The following is a 19,613-nucleotide window of genomic DNA, read 5'->3' as shown; positions in this document are numbered from 1 at the left end:
TGAAACAAGTCACAGAGGGACAGTCTGTAGGTGGGGACTATCAATGTGCTTGTGGCGGGTTAAATAAAGACCTACCAGGGGTAACATCATTGGTGTGCAGCCACCTACTTGTCGCAATACAGAGCGCCAAATGTGCCAGCATCAGATGCGCTTGCAAGGATTCATAGGATTTGGACTAGTGCCTGGCCTTTGTATATCTACCTACATTACCTGGTTGGTCATCCATTCCTAAACCATGGCTCATAATAAGGAATGCACACGCTACCTCAGGAATGGGGCACTCCCTAATAATTGTCATGGATTAGGAATGGATGTCCAACACACTTGTGATGTTCAATCAATGAGTGAAGGGTGGGGGGCCTTTATGGCTATAACAGCCCCCAGTCATCTAGGAAGACTTTCCACAAGCTTTTGGAGTGACTGTTTGTGCCCATCCAGCCAAAAGAGGTCAGGTACTGATGTTGGGCAAGAAGACCTGGCTTGCATTTGACATTCCAATTCATTACAAAGGGTTCAGTTGAGTTGAGTTCAGGGCTCTGTGCAGGCCACTCCAGTTCCTCCACACCAAACTGGTAAATAATGTCTTTGAAAAGCTGTCTTAGGGCATTTGTCATGGTTTAGGAATGGATGTCCAACACATTTGTGATCTTCAATAAATGACTGAAGGGTGGGGGGGCCTTTATGGCTATAACAGCCCCCAGTCATCTAGGAAGACTTTCCACAAGCTTTTGGAGTGACTGTTTGTGCCCATCCAGCCAAAAGAGGTCAGGTACTGATGTTGGGCAAGAAGACCTGGCTTGCATTTGACATTCCAATTCATTACAAAGGGTTCAGTTGAGTTGAGTTCAGGGCTCTGTGCAGGCCACTCCAGTTCCTCCACACCAAACTGGTAAATAATGTCTTTAAAAAGCTGGCTTTGGGCATAAAGGCCCAGAAAAGGGCCTTCACCAAACTGTTGCCACAAAGTTGTAAGCACAGAATTGTCTCATAAGTCTCTGTATATTGACATTCCAATTCATTACAATGGGTTCAGTTGAGTTGAGTTCAGGGTTCTGTCAATGAGTGAAGGGTGGGGGCCTTTATGGCTATAACAGCCCCCAGTCATCTAGGAAGACTTTCCACCAGCTTTTGGAACTCTGTTTGTGCCCATCCAGCCAAAAGAGGTCAGGTACTGATGTTGGGCAAGAAGACCTGGCTTGCATTTGACATTCCAATTCATTACAAAGGGTTCAGTTGAGTTGAGTTCAGGGCTCTGTGTAGGCCACTCCAGTTCCTCCACATCAAACTGGTAAATAATGTCTTTAAAAAGCTGCCTTTGGGCATAGAGGCCCAGAAAAGGGCCCTCACCAAACTGTTGCCACAAAGTTGTAAGCACAGAATTGTCTCATAAGTCTCTGTATATTGTAGTAATAACTATATCCTTAACTCCTGAACTCAATTATTTGCAGGGATGTCCACATACAGTACGTTTGGACATACAGTATAGTGGATGTTTAGAGAGTCTACCCTCCAATATTAAATATTTAAGGACACCCAGTGTGTGTAGTTTCTGTGTTTAGCATAAACTCTTCATCCCTTTTATTAGAGAAGCAAGCCAACATGCAATCCTCAAAGAATAAAGATTGGTCCACAACTGTGGGGGTGATGTGGTCTTCTGTAGTCAAACATGAGTGCCTAAATGGACCACTAAGATACCTAAACATAAGACTATTTATGGCAGGGCTTGACAAATTTGCCTGAAATCTAGGAGCCAGCTAAAAATATTAGGAGCCAGTTTTTTTTTTTTAAACTAACAACCAAGCTTTATTTAATAAAACGGATACTAAATTTACACATAAATACAACTAGAACCCCACTCTCCTCTATAGCGCAATTGGATGGAAACAGACTGTCTGTCTCTTTCCATCCGATGCCATCTGATCCGATCCACGGGATGGATAGAAAATAGAACCACCATCCGTCTGTTTTTGGCAGACAGGATCAGATGGCAGCAGATTACTGCTCCATAGAGGAGACTGAAGCCCCGTACACACGTACCGATTGTCGGCCGTAAATATTCGGCCGCCGAACGATCGGCCGATTGTCGGCTTGTTAGTATGATGCTTCCGACAGCCGACAGCGCACTTTCGGCCGAATAGAATCTGATGTGCATGCTTTAAAATGTAGGCAGACACCAGAACGGCCGATTGTTCGCCAGTCAGTACAGAATTCGGCCGACAATCAGCAGATTTGCAAGACTGGGCATGCTCAGAAAAGAAAAAACACACAGAAAGTTAACCATCACATGACATCACTTCTGCAGTCGGCTGTTGTTGGCCGACAAAATTCGTGTGCAGTCTTTTGCAGTTTTCAACAGACACGACAGCCCTGGACAATAGACGGCCGATCGTTCAGCCGACGATCGGTACGTGTGTACGGGGCTTGAAGGGTCCGATCAGGTCTGCCTAAAAAACTGACAGGCGTATCTGATCAGACAGCCCCTGTGAAAGGGGCCTTCGGCTGTGGCTGTGGCATGGCGATGAGGAAAAAAAAAAAAGATTACATATATATATCTATATATATATATATATATATATATATATATATATATATATAATTTTTTTAATAATAATAATTGAAAAAAAAAAAAGAAAAATAAATAATTTTTTATTTTTTTAATAATTAAAAAAAAAGAAAAGAATTATTATTATTTTCTTTTTTTTTTATTTAAAAAATAAATTAATAATAATAACCACACTCCCTGTCCACTTACCTTTAAGCAAAGGTAAGTTGACAGGGAGATGAAGCAAGCAAAAACTTCCCTCTCATCTCCTCTTTGCAAGGAGATGGGAAGGCATTGAGAACAGGCAGTGGAAACAGTCATTACTCCCGGCCACCACAAGAGGGCGCCAGTTCCCTGTTGGAAGCCTCTCATCTCACAGAAGAAGGCCGAAAAGCCGGGGGCCTCAATTTTTGGACGGCGCGGAAGTCCGTGCACTCAGGGAGGAGGTTGGGGCGCAAAAGGGACAGGACACCTCCTGCAGGGCACCCCAGGCGCCAGGTCGCTAATTCTAGTCGCAATTGCGACCTGGCGCCAGGGGTTTGTCGAGCCCTGATTTATGGTGACACTGGAAAGCAGTTGTATATTATGTCTATAAGTCTTCTCCAGTGTCCCATGGTCAAGGCTTATCACGATTGCCTGATGGTCTTTCTTTGCCAATCGCTATTGTTTTCTTTGAGACAAGTTGGCATCTTCATCACCTTCCTCCTGCCCTCTCAACAGCCACAAACATTCAAGTGGACACAATGTTTAATACATAGAGGGATAAGTCTATCGAGCACTACGTCCCACACAGACACATTGGAGAAAACAAAAAAAAAAAAAGGCAGTATGTACTTTAACCACTTTACCACCGGAGGATTTTCCTGCTAAAAGACCAGGGGTTATTTTGCGATTTTTTACTGCGTGACTTTAACGGACAATCGCGCGGTCGTGCGACGCTGTACCTAAACGAATTTCACGTCCTTTTTTTCCCACAAACAGAGCTTTCTTTTGGTGGTATTTGATCACCTGTGCGATTTTTTGATCACGCGCTATAAACAAAAAAAGAGCGTAATTTTTGCAAAAACAACAATATTTTTCACTTTTTTTTATATGAAATTCCCCCAAAAAAAAATGTAAAAATCAAAATTTTTTAAAATTTTCGGCCAATTTGTTTTACGCTACCTATGTTTGGTAAAAAAAAATCGCAAAAAGCGTATTTTGATTGGTTTGCGCAAAAGTTATCGCGTTTACTAACAAAGGGAAAGATTTTTGTCATTTTTGGTGTTTTTTTTTTTAACGAGTAATGGCGGCGATCTGCGATTTTTTTTGCGGTACTGCGACATTGCGGCGGACAGATCGGACCCTTGACTGACATTTTTGACACTTTTGGGGGTACCAGTGACATTACTGCAGTAATCAGTGCTATATATATGCACTGTTACTGCAAAAATGACACTGGCAGGGAAGGGGTTAACAGTATTGGACAGGGAGGGGTTAAGTGTGTCCTAGGGGCGTGATTCTAACTGTGTAGGGACATGGCTACTAGTGTAAAAACAAAGATCAACAGTTCTACATAGTAGAACTGTTTGATCTTCACTTTTACACAGGGAGAACTGACAGGTGGCTTGTTTACACAAGCCGCTCTGTCTTTCTCCCGCTGTAGCGGCGATCGTAGTGTGACCGGCGGACATCGGGTCCGCCAGTCACACTCCCGCACTCCTCCGTGAACGAGCCGAGGCGGGCGCGCGCCTCGGCGGGCGCGCGCCCGCCCGCTATTGGCTCTGGAAGGAGTGACAGGCGAGCGACGTAGACCTACGTCACTCTGCCTGGCCGGGGCCGACTGCCGCAGTAAATATACTGTGCGCAGTCGGCAAGCGGTTAAAGGTGCTGAAGGACGAACAGGCTAAAAACATTTATGTCATTTTACAAACTTTATTTTGCATCAGTTAAAACATATATTCACATTTAAAATAAAACAGAAATGAAAATCGGATTTTGTTAAAAAAAAAAAAAAAACTCTTAAAAGAACAGTGTGATTATTTAGGTCTTAGATACTAGAAGTCCTCCTGAAAAAGTGGGTTTATCCCTTGAAACGCGTTGAGGCACAACTGTATGAGGACCCCTCATATATATTATATATTTTTTTAAAGCTATGGTATACGTGATATGGGTAACTTGTAGTGGGGTCCAATACAATTAAGAAGGTTTCTCAACAGAATCCACTTTTTACTTCTGTTTTTATGTGAATATTTGTTTTTAACTGATGCTAAATAAAGTTTGCATAAAAGTGTTTAGCCTGTTCATCCTTCAGCACCCTTCAAGTCCAAAGTGCCTGTTTTTTGTTTTCTCCAAGTTGACACAATGCAAATATACTTACGCATTCATCAGAATGGCCATTGGTTGGCTGCATCATGCCTGGAATTTGTGGTCTTCACTCTGTAGGCACCATAATGTTCTTGCTAAACTAAATAAAATAGTTGTTCTTGTGAATTATAAGAGCCTTATAGACGCTGCAACAAGCAACACCCCGACTAAATCCACCTGTGATAGTTATGTTCAATATGCTTCTTATTTCATATCTACTTTTATGTGTTGATCGCATGTCAGGAGCGAAGAAGGGAAACAGATGGTGGAACTTCTGGTGGTGACTAAAGTTACAATGTTTATATCTATGCGTGTAATTATTAATACAGTACATACAGCGGGTAAGTTAGTATTGAACACGTCACCATTTTTCTAGGTAAAAATATTTCTAAAGGTGTTATTAACCACTTAAGCCCCGAAAGATTTTACCCCCTTCCTGACCAGGGCCTATTTTTCGATTCAGCACTGCGTGATTTTAACGGACAATTGCGCGGTCGTGCCCAAATGAAATTGACGTCCTTTTTTTCCCACAAACAGAGCTTTCTTTTGGTGGTATTTGATCACCTGTGCGATTTTTCGATCATGCGCTATAAACAAAAAAAGAGCGTAAATTTTGCAAAAATAACAATATTTTTCACATTTTTTTATATGAAATTCCCCCAAAAAAATGTAAAAATCAAACTTTTTTAACATTTTCGGCCAATTTGTTTTATGCTACATATGTTTGGTAAAAAAAATAGCAAAAAGCGTATTTTGATTGGTTTGCGCAAAAGTTATCGCGTTTACTAACAAAGGAAAAGATTTTTGTCATTTTTGTTGTTTTTTTTAACGCATAATGGCGGCGATCTGCGATTTTTTTTGCGGTACTGCGACATTGCGGTGGACAGATCGGACCCTTGACTGACATTTTTGACACTTTTGGGGTTACCAGTGACATTTCTACAGTAATCAGTGCTATACATATGCACTGTTACTGTAAAATTACACCGGCAGTGAAGGGGTTAACTTTATTTGAGAGGGAGGGACTGTGTGTGTCCCTAGTGGCGTGATTCTAACTGTGATTGGCTGTGGCTTGAGCTGTAGGAACAATGATCAACGGTCCTACATAGTAGAACCGTATGATCATTGTTTCTACACAGGGGAGAATGACAGGCGGCTTGTTTACACTAGCCGCCTGCCTTTCTCCCTCTCCCTCGACGATCGCCGAGTGACCGGCGGAGATCGGGTCCCCCGGACACACGCGCGGGGGGTCCGTGACCGAGCAGGAGCGCGCTTCCGGCGGAGCGCGCTCGCTCCCCAGAGCCTCACAGGCTAGTGACGTATATATACGTCACTAGCCTGTGAGGGGCTGACCGCCGCAGTATATGTACTTGCGGCGGTCGGCAAGTGGTTAAAGTAACGCAGTGCCGAATTCGCAAAAAAATGGCCTGGTCATTAAAGGGGGCAAATCCTTCCAGTTCAGAACTGGTAATGTTTGTAATCGTTCCTCATAAACTGAAGCCCTCCAGTCCCCATAATGGTTTTTGTGGCCCTTCTCTGGACTCTCTCAAGCTCCTGCATCTCCCTCCTGAGGATTGGTGACCAGAACTGGACGGCATACTCCAGAAGTGACTGAACCCGAGTTTTGTAAAGTGGTAAGATTATAGTTTTATCTCTGCAGTAAGTTCCCTTTTTTAATGCACACTAATAGTCTGCTGGCTTTGCTTGCTGCAGTTTGGCATTTCATGCGATTGCTGAGCCTGTCATCTATTAGGCTATTTTTTTTATTTTAATTTATCCTGGACACCCATGGGAAAGAGACGAAGAAGATTTTTTTCCCTTTTCACGTTGTCATTCTGTTTTTGACCTGTAGACTCTTTTGTAACACTAGGGGGCAGCATTGGCCCTTCTTATAATTTCCGCAATGCACTGAATTCTCTCCATTCTCTTCATAGGGATGTTCTCATGTGTTGGATGTACTGAGGTCATTTTTCTCATGGAGACCCAAGCATACATGGGGAGACCATTCAATCCCAATGATAATATCGTCACTTAGCCTCTGTGCTGTCAATGTTTTTGGCATGTCACCGGTCCTGTAATAACAGATGGCCAGTGTCTGTGAGTCAAAACTGGATAAACAGCGGAGGAATAGTTCAGACAGTTACAGATATCAATACGTGCATTGTTCATGGCCAATCTGATCAGTATAATAAAAAAGACACATATTAACCACTTGCCTACAGGGCACTTTCACCCCCTTCCTGCCCAGGTCAATTTTTTCAGCTTTCAGCGCTGTCACACTTTGAATGACAATTGCGCGGTCATGCTACACTGTACCCATATGAATTTTTTTTATCATTTTATTCACACAAGTAGAGATATCTTTTAGTGGTATTTAATCACCACTGGGGTTTTTATTTTTTGCTAAACAAATTAAAAAAGACCGAAAATTAAAAAAATAAAAAAAAATCATAGTTTGTTATACAATTTTGCAAACAAGTTATTTTTCTCCTTCGCTCATGTGCGCTGATGAGGCTGCACTGATGGGTGCTGATGAAGCAGCACTGATGGGCACTGATGAGGCAGCACTGATTGGCACTGATAAGGTGGCACTGGTGGGCACTGATGAGGAGGCACTGGTAAGGCTGCACTGATAGGCCACACAGATAGGCACTAATAAGTTCTGATAGGCAGCACTGATGGGCAGTGATAGGCTGCACTGATGGGCACTGATAAGGCGGCCCTGATGAGGTGGCATTGGTGGGCACTGATGAGGCTGCTCTGATAGGCGGCACTGATTTATGGCACTGATGAGCACTGATAGATGGCACTGATGAGCACTGATAGGTGGAATGAGGGGCTCTGATAAGTGTCACTGATGGGCTGCACTAATGGGCACCGACGAGGCAGAACTGATGAGGTGACATTGGTGGGCACTGATGAGGAGGCACTGATGAGGTGGCATTGGTTGGCACTGATGAGGCTGCACTGATAGGTGACACTGACAGGTAGCTCTGATGGGCTCTGATAGGCAGCATTGAAGGGCACTGATAGGCAACACTGATAGGTTACACTGATAAGGAGGCATTGATTAGCAGCACTGATGGGCACTGATTGACGTCAATAGATGCCCTCCCAAAAAGTAGGCCTGCCCTGTCATTTGGCTATAGCACAGGTTGGAAGGGGTTAAGGGAGCACTGTCAAAATGGTCATTAAAAGCAGTGGTTATCAACTTTCAGTCCCGGTTCTCATATGTGTGATGACAGACATCGCATGTGATCCGGAGCGCACTGCTCTGACAATCACATGCGATGTCTGTGCGATGCAAATTCAGCCATACAGATTGTATGGCTGAATTCGCATTGCATTCGGACACAACTCGCACAGGACCCCTTTTTTTGGTCTGCACCAGAATTGGATCGCATGGTGGGTCACACCTATGCGATCTGATTCATGTCCGAATTGACAGTTCGCACTGCGATATGCAAACTGATCTGGGGGGTGTCTCTAACTTTGTATTGACACCCCAAGCTATTCGCATATGGTGGCAGTGTGAGCCACTTGCCTACAGGGCACTCCCTGCACAGCTTCTGGGCATGCCCAGAAGCTGTTTAGCAGGGAATTCCGCGCCTGCACCGGAACTGGCGGGGCCGGTGCGGGGCCGGTGCAGGCGCATTGACTCCTGGGAGCGATGACGTTCAGCTCCAAGGAGTCATCGCAAGCCGGAAGTGACGGCGCGGGCGGCAGAGGGAGGAAGAGGAAGGAAGGTGAGTATATTTTCTTCTATAACAAGGTAAGTGAACAAAAAAAAAAAATCGGGAGCATCGGCAGCAAGCGGATGGCACAAAGTCAATTTTTTCGATTTTGAGGCTGGAACTCCGCTTTAAATAATCAATTATTTTTGAATAATTCTCCTTTAAAGGGGTGTGGCAGGGGGTGTGTCCTATGCCTATACTTTTGCTAATAGGTGTCCCGTGCTCCCATCTCAAAAAGTTGGGAGATATGCAGAGAGGGAAGTTGCGCAGCGCTACATTAAATCATTAGGCAATGAGATGCATTTGATTGGAAAGTACAATAATATATCTATATATTTTATAATATAATGCATCAGAATGTGTCCCTGCAGCCTGCAGAAGAAATTTGGTTCTCCAAGTTGCTCCGGCTGGAGAGAAATCCTGTTCCCAGCAGCAAAGTTTGATGTTTGCTTCCTACTTTGCTAATAATGAGCAGTCCCAATCCGCCACCAGAGGGCGCTGCTTGGGGACAAAATGCTCGGAACTGAAATGAGCTGTCAATCCCGCAGAGGCGCAACAAAATGTACTCTACAGGGACAGGAAAAGTACCGCTAGGGATGAGCGGAGTGAATTTTATAAAATTGGAAACTCTCAATTATGCTTGTTGAGGTTTGGGTGAAATTTGTGAAAAAAAGATTTTTCTGCTTTTTAAATTTTTCTTTTTGTTTAGAGGGTATTTTTCTCTTTAAAAAAAAAGCCGTTCATTGCCAACAGCACTCCAAATACGGCAAAGCAGATGCGTGATCCGCGGCAAAATGTGCCGTTACAAAACTTGCAAACCTCAAAAAGGTGCATGAGCCGTGTTTGCAGGATGTCGGGCAGCTTTTGGAAAATAATGGGATGGGGATGCCCTATGTGCATCGCACGACAACGCGCAAAAAAAAAAAAAAAAAAAAATGTTAAGTCGCGCAAATGTGTGATAACTGGAACAGAATAGGGCCTTAGTATTATTTGTTTTTGTGAGTTTTTTTTTTTTTTACTTTTTTCTGTAGTTGATCTTTATAGATATATATATATATATATATATACAGTGGGTACGGAAAGTATTCAGACCCCCTTAAATTTTTCACTCTTTGTTATATTGCAGCCATTTGCTAAAATCATTTAAGTTCATTCTTCTTCCTCATGAATGTACACATAGCACCCCATACTGACAGAAAAACACAGAATTGTTGACATTGTTGCAGATTTATTAAAAAAGAAAAACTGAAATATCACATGGTCCTAAGTATTCAGACCCTTTGCTCAGTATTTAGTAGAAGCCCCCTTTTGATCTAATACAGCCAGCAGTCTTTTTGGGAAAGATGCAACAAGTCTTTCACACCTGGATTTGGGGATCCTCTGCCATTCCTCCTTGCAGATCCTCTCCAGTTCTGTCAGGTTGGATGGTAAACGTTGGTGGACAGCCATTTTTAGGTCTCTCCAGAGATGCTCAATTGGGTTTAAGTCAGGGCTCTGGCTGGGCCATTCAAGAACAGTCACGGAGTTGTTGTGAAGCCACTCCTTCGTTATTTTAGCTGTGTGCTTAGGGTCATTGTCTTGTTGGAAGGTAAACCTTCGGCCCAGTCTGAGGTCCAGAGCACTCTGGAGAAGGTTTTTGTCCAGGATATCCCTGTACTTGGCCGCATTCATCTTTCCCTCGATTGCAACCAGTCGTCCTGTCCCTGCAGCTGAAAAACACCCCCACAGCATGATGCTGCCACCACCATGCTTCACTGTTGGGACTGTATTGGACAGGTGATGAGCAGTGCCTGGTTTTCTCCACACATACTGCTTAGAATTAAGGCCAAAAAGTTCTATTTTGGTCTCATCAGACCAGAGAATCTTATTTCTCACCATCTTGGAGTCCTTCAGGTGTTTTTTAGCAAACTCCATGCGGGCTTTCATGTGTCTTACACTGAGGAGAGGCTTCCGTCGGGCCACTCTGCCATAAAGCCCCGACTGGTGGAGGGCTGCAGTGATGGTTGACTTTCTACAACTTTCTCCCATCTCCTGACTGCATATCTGGAGCTCAGCCACAGTGATCTTTGGGTTCTTCTTTACCTCTCTCACCAAGGCTCTTCTCCCCCGATAGCTCAGTTTGGCCGGACGGCCAGCTCTAGGAAGGGTTCTGGTCGTCCCAAACGTCTTCCATTTGAGGATTATGGAGGCCACTGTGCTCTTAGGAACCTTAAGTGCAGCAGAAATCTTTTTGTAACCTTGGCCAGATCTGTGCCTTGCCACAATTCTGTCTCTGAGCTCTTCAGGCAGTTCATTTGACCTCATGATTCTCATTTGCTCTGACATGCATTGTGATCTGGAAGGTCTTATATAGACAGGTGTGTGGCTTTCCTAATCAAGTCCAATCAGTATAATCAAACACAGCTGGACTCAAATGAAGGTGTAGAACCATCTCAAGGATGATCAGAAGAAATGGAAAGCACCTGAGTTAAATATATGAGTGTCCCAGCAAAGGGTCTGAATACTTAGGACCATGTGATATTTCAGTTTTTCTTTTTGAATAAATCTGCAACAATGTCAACAATTCTGTGTTTTTCTTTTTTTTTTTAATTTACTTTTGAATCCATTTCCACCCTGGCATCCCTTTAAGTGGGTCTTTACCCCCAGGGGGCAAGATTGGTTTCCCAATGATGTGACCATTGTGGGACCCTGAGGTAAGGGGGTGACTCTGATGTAATGGTGACTCTGATGTAATGGGGACTCTGATGGCGACTCTGATGTGAGGGGGGCTCTGATGAAAGAGGGGACTCTGATGTAAGGGAGACCCCGATGGTGACTCTGATGTAAGAGGGGGGACTCTTATTGGGACCATGAGGGACTCTGATATAAGGGGGGATTCTGACAGTAACTCTGATGTAAAGGGGGACTCTCATTGGGACGCTGAGGTAAGAGGAGTCTCCGATGTAAAGGGGACTCTGATGTAAGGGAAACACTGGTGTAAGGAGGACTCTGATTGGGATTCTAATGTAAGGGGGACCCTGATAGTGACTCTGATAAAAGGGGGAACTCCTATTGGGACCCTGAGGTAAGGGGGGACTCCTATTGGGACCATGAAGGACTCTGATATAAGGGGGATTCTGACAGTGACTCTGATGTATAGTGGACTTACCCTTTAAGGTTACAATCACTATACAGTAGAGTTTCATGAAAATCGCATATTGCATTTGCCGTGCCATCCATTGTTAATTGCACCCCAAACACGGCAAAACAGACATGTGTTGTTCATGTGAGAAAACGTGCGACAAACACAGAGGAGGCGTGTGATTAAAAAATGTGCAAAGCTCAAAAAGGTGCATGAGCTACTTTGCAGCCTTTATCCCGTATTGGGCAGCTAGGCCCCTCCCACCACTCACTGTCGCTCTCTCTCCTTGTGCAGGGTGACCTCTCCTGTCTCCACCCCCTCCTGTATTTTTCTACAGGCAGCCTGTAGTGGGTGGAGCCTGCTGGGCCCCTCCCACAGCTTTCCTCTTTGTGCAGAGTATGTACAGCACAGGGATGATGTCACTGCTACTTTTACAAAGTAATATCATGGTTTGCAAAGATATTTGGTGCAAATATTGTGGATTTAAAATCCTTTGCTACAAATTTGTTGTGCTTGGAGTTTAGCTTTAACCCTTCCCCGCTCCACCCAATAGAAGATTAGATACTTATTAACCAATTGCCGACCAACTGCGGCCTATATACGGCAGCAGGTCAACAGGTTCCCGCAAATCGCTGCACCCGTATCTGCGATCCTCGGTGTGGCGCCGATCCACGGGCCCGGCGGCTGCAGTTGCCACCGGTCACCCGCGATTGTTCCCCGTGGAGAGAGAATGGCGGTCTGATGTTGTAAACACAGCAGGCCGTTGTTCTCTCAGCAATCAACACAGAGTTCTTGTGATCCTCCTATTTAGGAAACACAGGTCTCTGTGTTGATTCCACAAGCCCCCCCATCCCAGTTAGAAAACACCCCCTAGGCTCACATTTAACCCTTTGATCGCCCCTGGGTTAACCCCTTTCCTGCCAGTGTCATTATTACAGTAACAGTGCATATTTATAGCCCTGATTACTGTAGTAATGTCACTGGTCCCCCCAAAAGTGTCAAAAATGTAATTTAGGGGTCCGATCTGTCCGCTGCAATGTTCCGTTAAAAATAGCAGTTTGCCACCATTACTAGTAAAAAATAAATAAATAAATAAAAATTACATAAATCTTTCCTCTAGTTTGTGCGATAACTTTTGCGCAAACCAATCAATATACCCTTATTGGGATTTTTTTTTTTTTTTTTTTTTTAAATATGTAGCAGAATACAAATTGGACTAAAATGATGAAAAAAAATAGATTTTTAATTTTTTTGGGGGGAATGTTATATAGCAGAAAGTGAAAAATATTTATTTATTTATTTTTTTTTTTCAGAATTGTCGCTCTTTTTTTGTTTACAGCACAAAAAATAAAAATGGCACAGGTGATCAAATACCACCAAAAGAAAGCTTTATTTGTGGGAAAAAGGACATCAATTTTATTTGGGTACAGCGTCACACGACCGCACAATTGTCCGTTAAACTAACGCAGCGCCGAATTGCAAAAAATGGCCTGGTCGATGTTTTTTTTTTTTTTTTGGAAATATTATATAGCAGAAAGTAAAAAAAACATGTTTTTTTCTTTCTAAAATTGTTGCTTTTATTTTTTTTTTAACGCAAAAACATAAAAATCGCACAGGTGATCAAATACCACCAAAATAAATCTCTTTTTGTGGGGAAAAAAGGACATCAATTTTATTTGGGTACAGCGTCGCACGACTGTGCAATTGTCCGTTAAATTAAAGCAGCGACGAATTGCAAAAAATGGCCTGGTCGATGTTTTTCTTTTTTTTTTTGGGGGGGGGGGGCGGGGGAATGTTACATAGCAGAAAGTAAAAAAATATTGTTTTTTTTTTGTTATTTGGGTACAGCGTTGCACAACCGCAGTGCCGAATTGCAAAAAATGGCCTGGTCGTTGTTTTTCTTTTTTTTTGGGGGGGGGGGGGAATGTTATATAGCAGAAAGTAAAAAAAAATGTTTTTTTCTTTATAAAATTGTTGCTTTTATTTTTTTTTGTTTATAACGCAAAAAAATAAAAATGGCACAGGTGATCAAATACCGCCAAAAGAAAGCTCTATTTGTGGGGAAAAAAATATCAATTTTATTTGAGTACAGCGTCACATGACCGCGCAATTGTCTGTTAAATTAACGCAGCGCCGAATTGCAAAAAATGGCCTGGTCGTTGTTTTTTTTTTTTTTTTTTGGGGGGGGGGGGGGGGGAAATGTTATATAGCAGAAAATAAAAAAAAAATTTTTTCTTTCTAAAATTGTTGCTTTTTTTTTTGTTTATAGCGCATAAAAAAAAAAAAAAGAATTGCACAGGTGATCAAATAACACCAAAATAAAGCTCTATTTGTGGGGAAAAAAGGACATCAATTTTATTTAGGTACAGCGTCGCATGATCGCGCAATTGTCCGTTAAAGTAACGCAGTGCCGAATTGCAAAAAATGGCCTGGTCGTTGTTTTTCTTTCTTTTTTTTTTTTTGGGGGGGGGGGGGGAATGTTATATAGCAGAAAGTAAAAAAATATTGTTTTTTTTTTGTTATTTGGGTACAGCGTCGCACAACCGCAGTGCAAACAAATGGCCTGGTCATTAAGCGGGTAAATCCAGTGGTTAATAAAGATCTCCTATAAGCATAGGACTGGTTATCGTGCCGGGTTTGGCACCATACTGGGCGCCCCATATGTTCCCTTTGATTTATGACTCCGTTTCCATCACACAAGAAGAAAACGGTGACATTGGAGCGGATAATCCCGCTAATTTGTCCTCCTCGGTTTAATGTGTATTGTCCTCCTGGCAGAAGAACGCTCTCCGGGAAGAAAGGTCTCCAGTTGGGTAGCCGGACGTGCCGGCGGGGCAGGATTCTGCTTGGGGAGCGGTGATAGGCTCTCTGGGAAAATGGCTCTTAATTAGAACTGTGTGTGCCTGGATAGAAGAGAGGAAAGCCTCGGCGGAGACAAGAATTACAGTGATTATCGGAAGTCGCCTTGACAACAAGCCGAGGTCGGTAACGTCAGAGACTTCTAGAGACGGTGACTGCGGGATTTCATCTTCAGCCAGATGTTATCTAGATGTGTACATATGATTCCATTCACTGGATGATTATGTCAGACGCGTGATGAACAGACGGTTGCCGTGCCTATTTAATAAGAGACGTGCCGCGATCAGTCACCCAGACCCCCCCCCCCCCCCCCGTCTTAGCTCAGATTCCATTGTGTGGACCCAGTGAGCCCCCAGGGCCCAGCTATATTATTGCATTTTAACGAACGCATTGCTAAAATCTATGTGTCCTGCTTCCCCGAAATAAAAATAGCTCCTGCCCCCCATCTCTGTGCTGCAGCACATTGTGAAAAATACTAATTTTATTTTGTTATAGTTCAAGGGTCTCCAAACTATGGCCCCCGGGCCACATCCAGCCCACAGCTAGGGTATGCAATGTCATCTCAATGTGCACAGACTGAGGATTTAGGTCAGCAGAGACTGCCCATAGTCTCTGCTCCCCTCCCCAAGACAGAGCAGCTTCCCTCCGAGGTTTAAGGGGGTTCTGATGGGGACCCTGATGTAAGGGGGACTCCGATTGGGACCCTGATGTAAGGGAGGACATTGATGTAAGTGGGACTTTAAGTAAGGAGGACCTCAATTGTGACTTTGATGAAAGGGGAGCTCTGATGTAAGGGGGGATTTTAATGTAAGGGAGAGTCTGATAAGGAACCTGATGTGGGGAGGGGGGAATCAGAGAGGGCTCTGATGAAAGTGGGACTTTGATTGGGACCCTGATGTAGGGGGGACTCTAAGAGGACCCTGGTGTAAGGGAGGACTTTGATGTAAGGAGGACCTCGATGGTGACTTTGATGAAAGGGGAGCTCTGATGTAAGGGGGGATTTTAATGTAAGGGAGAGTCTGATAAGGAACCTGATGTGGGGAGGGGGGAATCAGAGAGGGCTCTGATGAAAGTGGGACTTTGATTGGGACCCTGATGTAGGGGGGACTCTTAAGAGGACCCTGGTGTAAGGGAGGACTTTGATGTAAGGAGGACCTCGATGGTGACTTTGATGAAAGGGGAGCTCTGATGTAAGGGGGGATTTTAATGTAAGGGAGAGTCTGATAAGGAACCTGATGTGGGGAGGGGGGAAATCAGAGAGGGCTCTGATGAAAGCTGGACTCCGATTGGGACCCTGATGTAGGGGGGACTCTTAAGAGGACCCTAGTTTAAGGAAGGACTTTGATGTAAGGAGGACCCCAATTGTGACTTTGATGAAAGCGGAGCTCTGATGTAAGGGGGGGATTTTAATGTAAGGGAGAGTCTGAAAAGGAACCTGATGTGGGGAGGGAGGAAATCAGAGAGGGCTCTGATGGAAGCGGGACTCCGATTGGGACCCTGATGTAGGGGGGACTCTTAAGAGGACCCTGGTGTAAGGAAGGACTTTGATGTAAGAAGGACCTCGATGGCGACTGTGATTAAAGGGGAGCTCTGATGTAAGGGGGTATTTTGATGTAAGGGGGGATCTGATCGGGACCCTGATGTGTGGAGGGGCGAATCAAAAGAGGGCTCTGATGAAAGAGGGAATGGGATTGGGAACCTGATGTAGGGGGGACTCTTAAAAGGACCCCCTGGTGTCATGTGACTTGTTAGTGTTACAAGGTCTCAGGTGTGAATGGGGAGCAGATGTGTTAAATTTGGTGTTATCGCTCTCACTCTTTCATACTGGTCACTGGAAGTTCCAACATGGTCCCTCATGACAAAGAACTCTCTAAGGAACTGAAAAAAAGAGTTGTTGCTCTACATAAAGATGGCCTAGGCTCTAAGAAGATTGCAAGGACCCTGAAACTGAGCTGCAGCATGGTGGCCAAGACCATACAGCGGTTTAACAGGACAGGTTCCACTCAGAAGTGCACGTGCTCAGCGCTCTATCCAGAGGTTGTATTTGGGAAATAGATGTATGAGTGCTGCCAGCATTGCTGCAGAGTTTGAAGGGGTGGGGGGGTCAGCCTGTCAGTGCTCAGACCATACGCCACACACTGCATCAAATTGGTCTGCATGGCTGTCATCCCAGAAGGAAGCCTCTTCTAAAGATGATGCACAAGAAAGCCGCAGTTTGCTGAAGACAAGCAGACTAAGGACATGGATTACTGGAGCCATGTCCTGTGGTCTGATGAGACCAAGATAAACTTATTTGGCTCAGATGGTGTCAAGCATGTGTGGCGGCAACCAGGTGAGGAGTACAAAGACAAGTGTGTCTTGCCAACAGTCAAGCATGGTGGTGGGAGTGTCATGGTCTGGGGCTGCCTGAGTGCTGCCAGCACTGGGGAGCTACAGTTCATTGAGGAAACCATGAATGTCAACATGTACTGTGACATACTGAAGCAGAGCATGATCCCCTCCCTTCAGAGACTGGGCCGCAGGGCAGTATTCCAACATAACGACCCCAAACACCCCTCCTAGACTCTCATTGTCTCCCAGTGATTGGTAAAGACTGGCTGTCTCAGTGCATTATGAGATACTGTATAAATGCCAGGAGCACATGTGCTGCGGGATCTTTGTCTGGTGAGCAGAGTCATGGAGGGAGGGTGGCGGCTGCCTCCTCCTCTGTAGCAGTGGCACGTGGTCACAGGCAGTCGGCCTGGGGACCAGAAGAAAGGAACTGAACCCACAGGTCCAGGAGAACTGACCGGAGGGGTAGAGACACTGGAGACCCTCGAAAAACAATATTGTGAATACAAGGGATCGTGTCTAGGGGCCTGACCTGAGGGGGGCCACTTCGGTGTACGATAGTCAGAGGACTGGTGTCAGTCTATGGAGTGAAAGGGGATACTATGCAGGTATCCCGAAGATAATCCACCCAACTAAGTCGTCTGTGCAGAGACTTAACCTAAATTCATCTAGTAGCAAGGTGAATCTGCAGCGGGGCTGCATCTTCAGACATAGTCCTCATCTATTGTGAATAGTTCAGTTTGGAGTATCCCACTTTTCCCTTCTCCCATCCCTATTTAAAATAAAAACACAAAAAACAACTACATACTCCTGGATTGATCATTGACTGAACCAAGAAGTAAAGTGGTAATCTGTGAATGCCAGTGTTGCTAACGGTAACCCAGTCCAGCAGTCCTCAAGGGGGCAATGCTACACTAGTGACATGAGTGGACCATGCCTGATTAATGTGTGTTGTAATAATGGCAACTTGTATTCTCCATTGGGAGAATGTGTGACAACCCAGGAGCACAACTGGGAGACAGGGACAGAGTGTTGTCACCCTATAACATGAAGTGCTTGAACAAGGGATTATATTATGTAGCGGGGTCTTCCATTATACAAGTTCTAAAAGACTGCTGCTTGACATTTGAGAGGAACTCGGCTCCATCTAGTGGCCAAAAGGACACATTGCAGCGGCTATGGAATGTCTTTTGATGTTATTTTCCTTTCAGGAAGTTGAGCAGTCTTCATCGCCCATAGTGCTTTGAGAATACCAGGGTGCACTGCTGCACCGCACAGCCTTCTGGGGGAAGCTTTATAAAGGAAGGGAGGAGCCAGGCTCACTCTCTTGGGAAAGACACAGTGAGACAAGCAGGATGCCAGTGCTGTGGGCTGATGCTGTATGCTAGGCCGAAACTCCTGGGCCTTAAGTGACTAAGTTGCAGTGTTTCATCTCCAGTAGAGGATCCCTCCTGGAGGTCCCATCGATGTTCTACAGAGACCAGACTCATCCACCCCAAATACCTAGCGCGGCTGGTGACAGAGGCCGGAGACTGAGACAGCAGCGGAGGCTTCCTGGGAGACAGTCCTGTTGGTGAGAGGGCACCTGCCCAAAAACTGACTCTATCTATCAAAGAAGTAACTTTAGTCAGGATTAGCCTTAGAGTAGTAGAAGGCAATATACCAAGTGGCCCAGTACATCTCTCGCAGAAGTTTTACCGGCAATCCTGCACAGACACCCCGCGGTGATTACTAACTGTTTGCTGCCATTCTCTCTATTGATCACCCATCCTCAATGTGGATTACAAATTGCGAGTGCACCAACGTTGCTAGCGAAGATATAGAGAAGAAACAGCGGACTCAGATAGGTCTGACATTCTGATACTGTGTCTAACTGAATGCTGAGCCTTATCTCCAAAAGTATAATAGTGATTAAGATGGCGGTCCTATAGGCTCTGAGACATTTCCTGAAACAATTAATGTGCCCTTGAGGAGTGATATCACAGTATTTATCTTATCTTTGATTAATTAATTAGTATATCCTTTTACAAAGTCATATTTTACTGTATCGAAACTGTTTATTTGATTCACAGTAAATAACTTTCCTGTTTAAAAGCAAGCTTGTGTGTGGTCACCTTGTATTACCCAGAAGGACTGCAGCTGGAGAGAGGTAACAGGTCATTATTATTTATTGAAGTGTTATATTCCAATCTGTGTAGCCATTTGGTATTCCAGTCCTATTCTGGGTCAGTTGTGCCTAGGGAGGGTTCGAGCCAATTCTGTGGGTTGTTAGGCAGGACGTAGACCCAATAATCTAATCAGCAGCTCCTGCGGGGGTGGTGCTACACGTGGGGGCTCGTCCGGGATCATCTACAGTCCTGCAACACAACCCTCTCAGCCACAGAATCCCCCTCAACGCAGAAATGGATCCTACCGCTGCAGCCGAGTGGTGCAGGGAAGAGAATGTCGTAGTGGAAAATGGCCTGGTGGTTGAAATCAAGGGAGAGGTCTGGACTGAGGAAAAACTCCTCCCAGTTTTAAGGGCACTGTCCACAGACAGGAAATTCTGGGTGACTGACATAAAGACAGACACCACCGTTCCACACACGTATGCATTGTGTGAGTGGAGGAAGGGGGTCCCTGATTACTTTAAGGGAACCAGTGTAAAGACTACTGACCAAACAGAACTTTTCTTAATACA

The 19,613-nt window shown here is 44.6% G+C and overlaps 1 protein-coding gene across 1 annotated transcript in view; it reads left to right on the top strand.

Moving 5' to 3' along the window:
* PDE4B (phosphodiesterase 4B) overlaps positions 1–19,613 on the top strand; it is a 711,253-nt gene that overhangs the window by 150,166 nt on the left and 541,474 nt on the right. The window lies entirely within an intron of this gene.

This window comes from Pelophylax lessonae, assembly GCF_965119305.1.
Source record: "Pelophylax lessonae genome assembly, chromosome: 8".
Classification (NCBI taxonomy): domain Eukaryota; kingdom Metazoa; phylum Chordata; class Amphibia; order Anura; family Ranidae; genus Pelophylax; species Pelophylax lessonae.
Note: the sequence above shows the minus strand (reverse complement) of the source record. Positions and strands in the feature narration are given on the sequence as shown.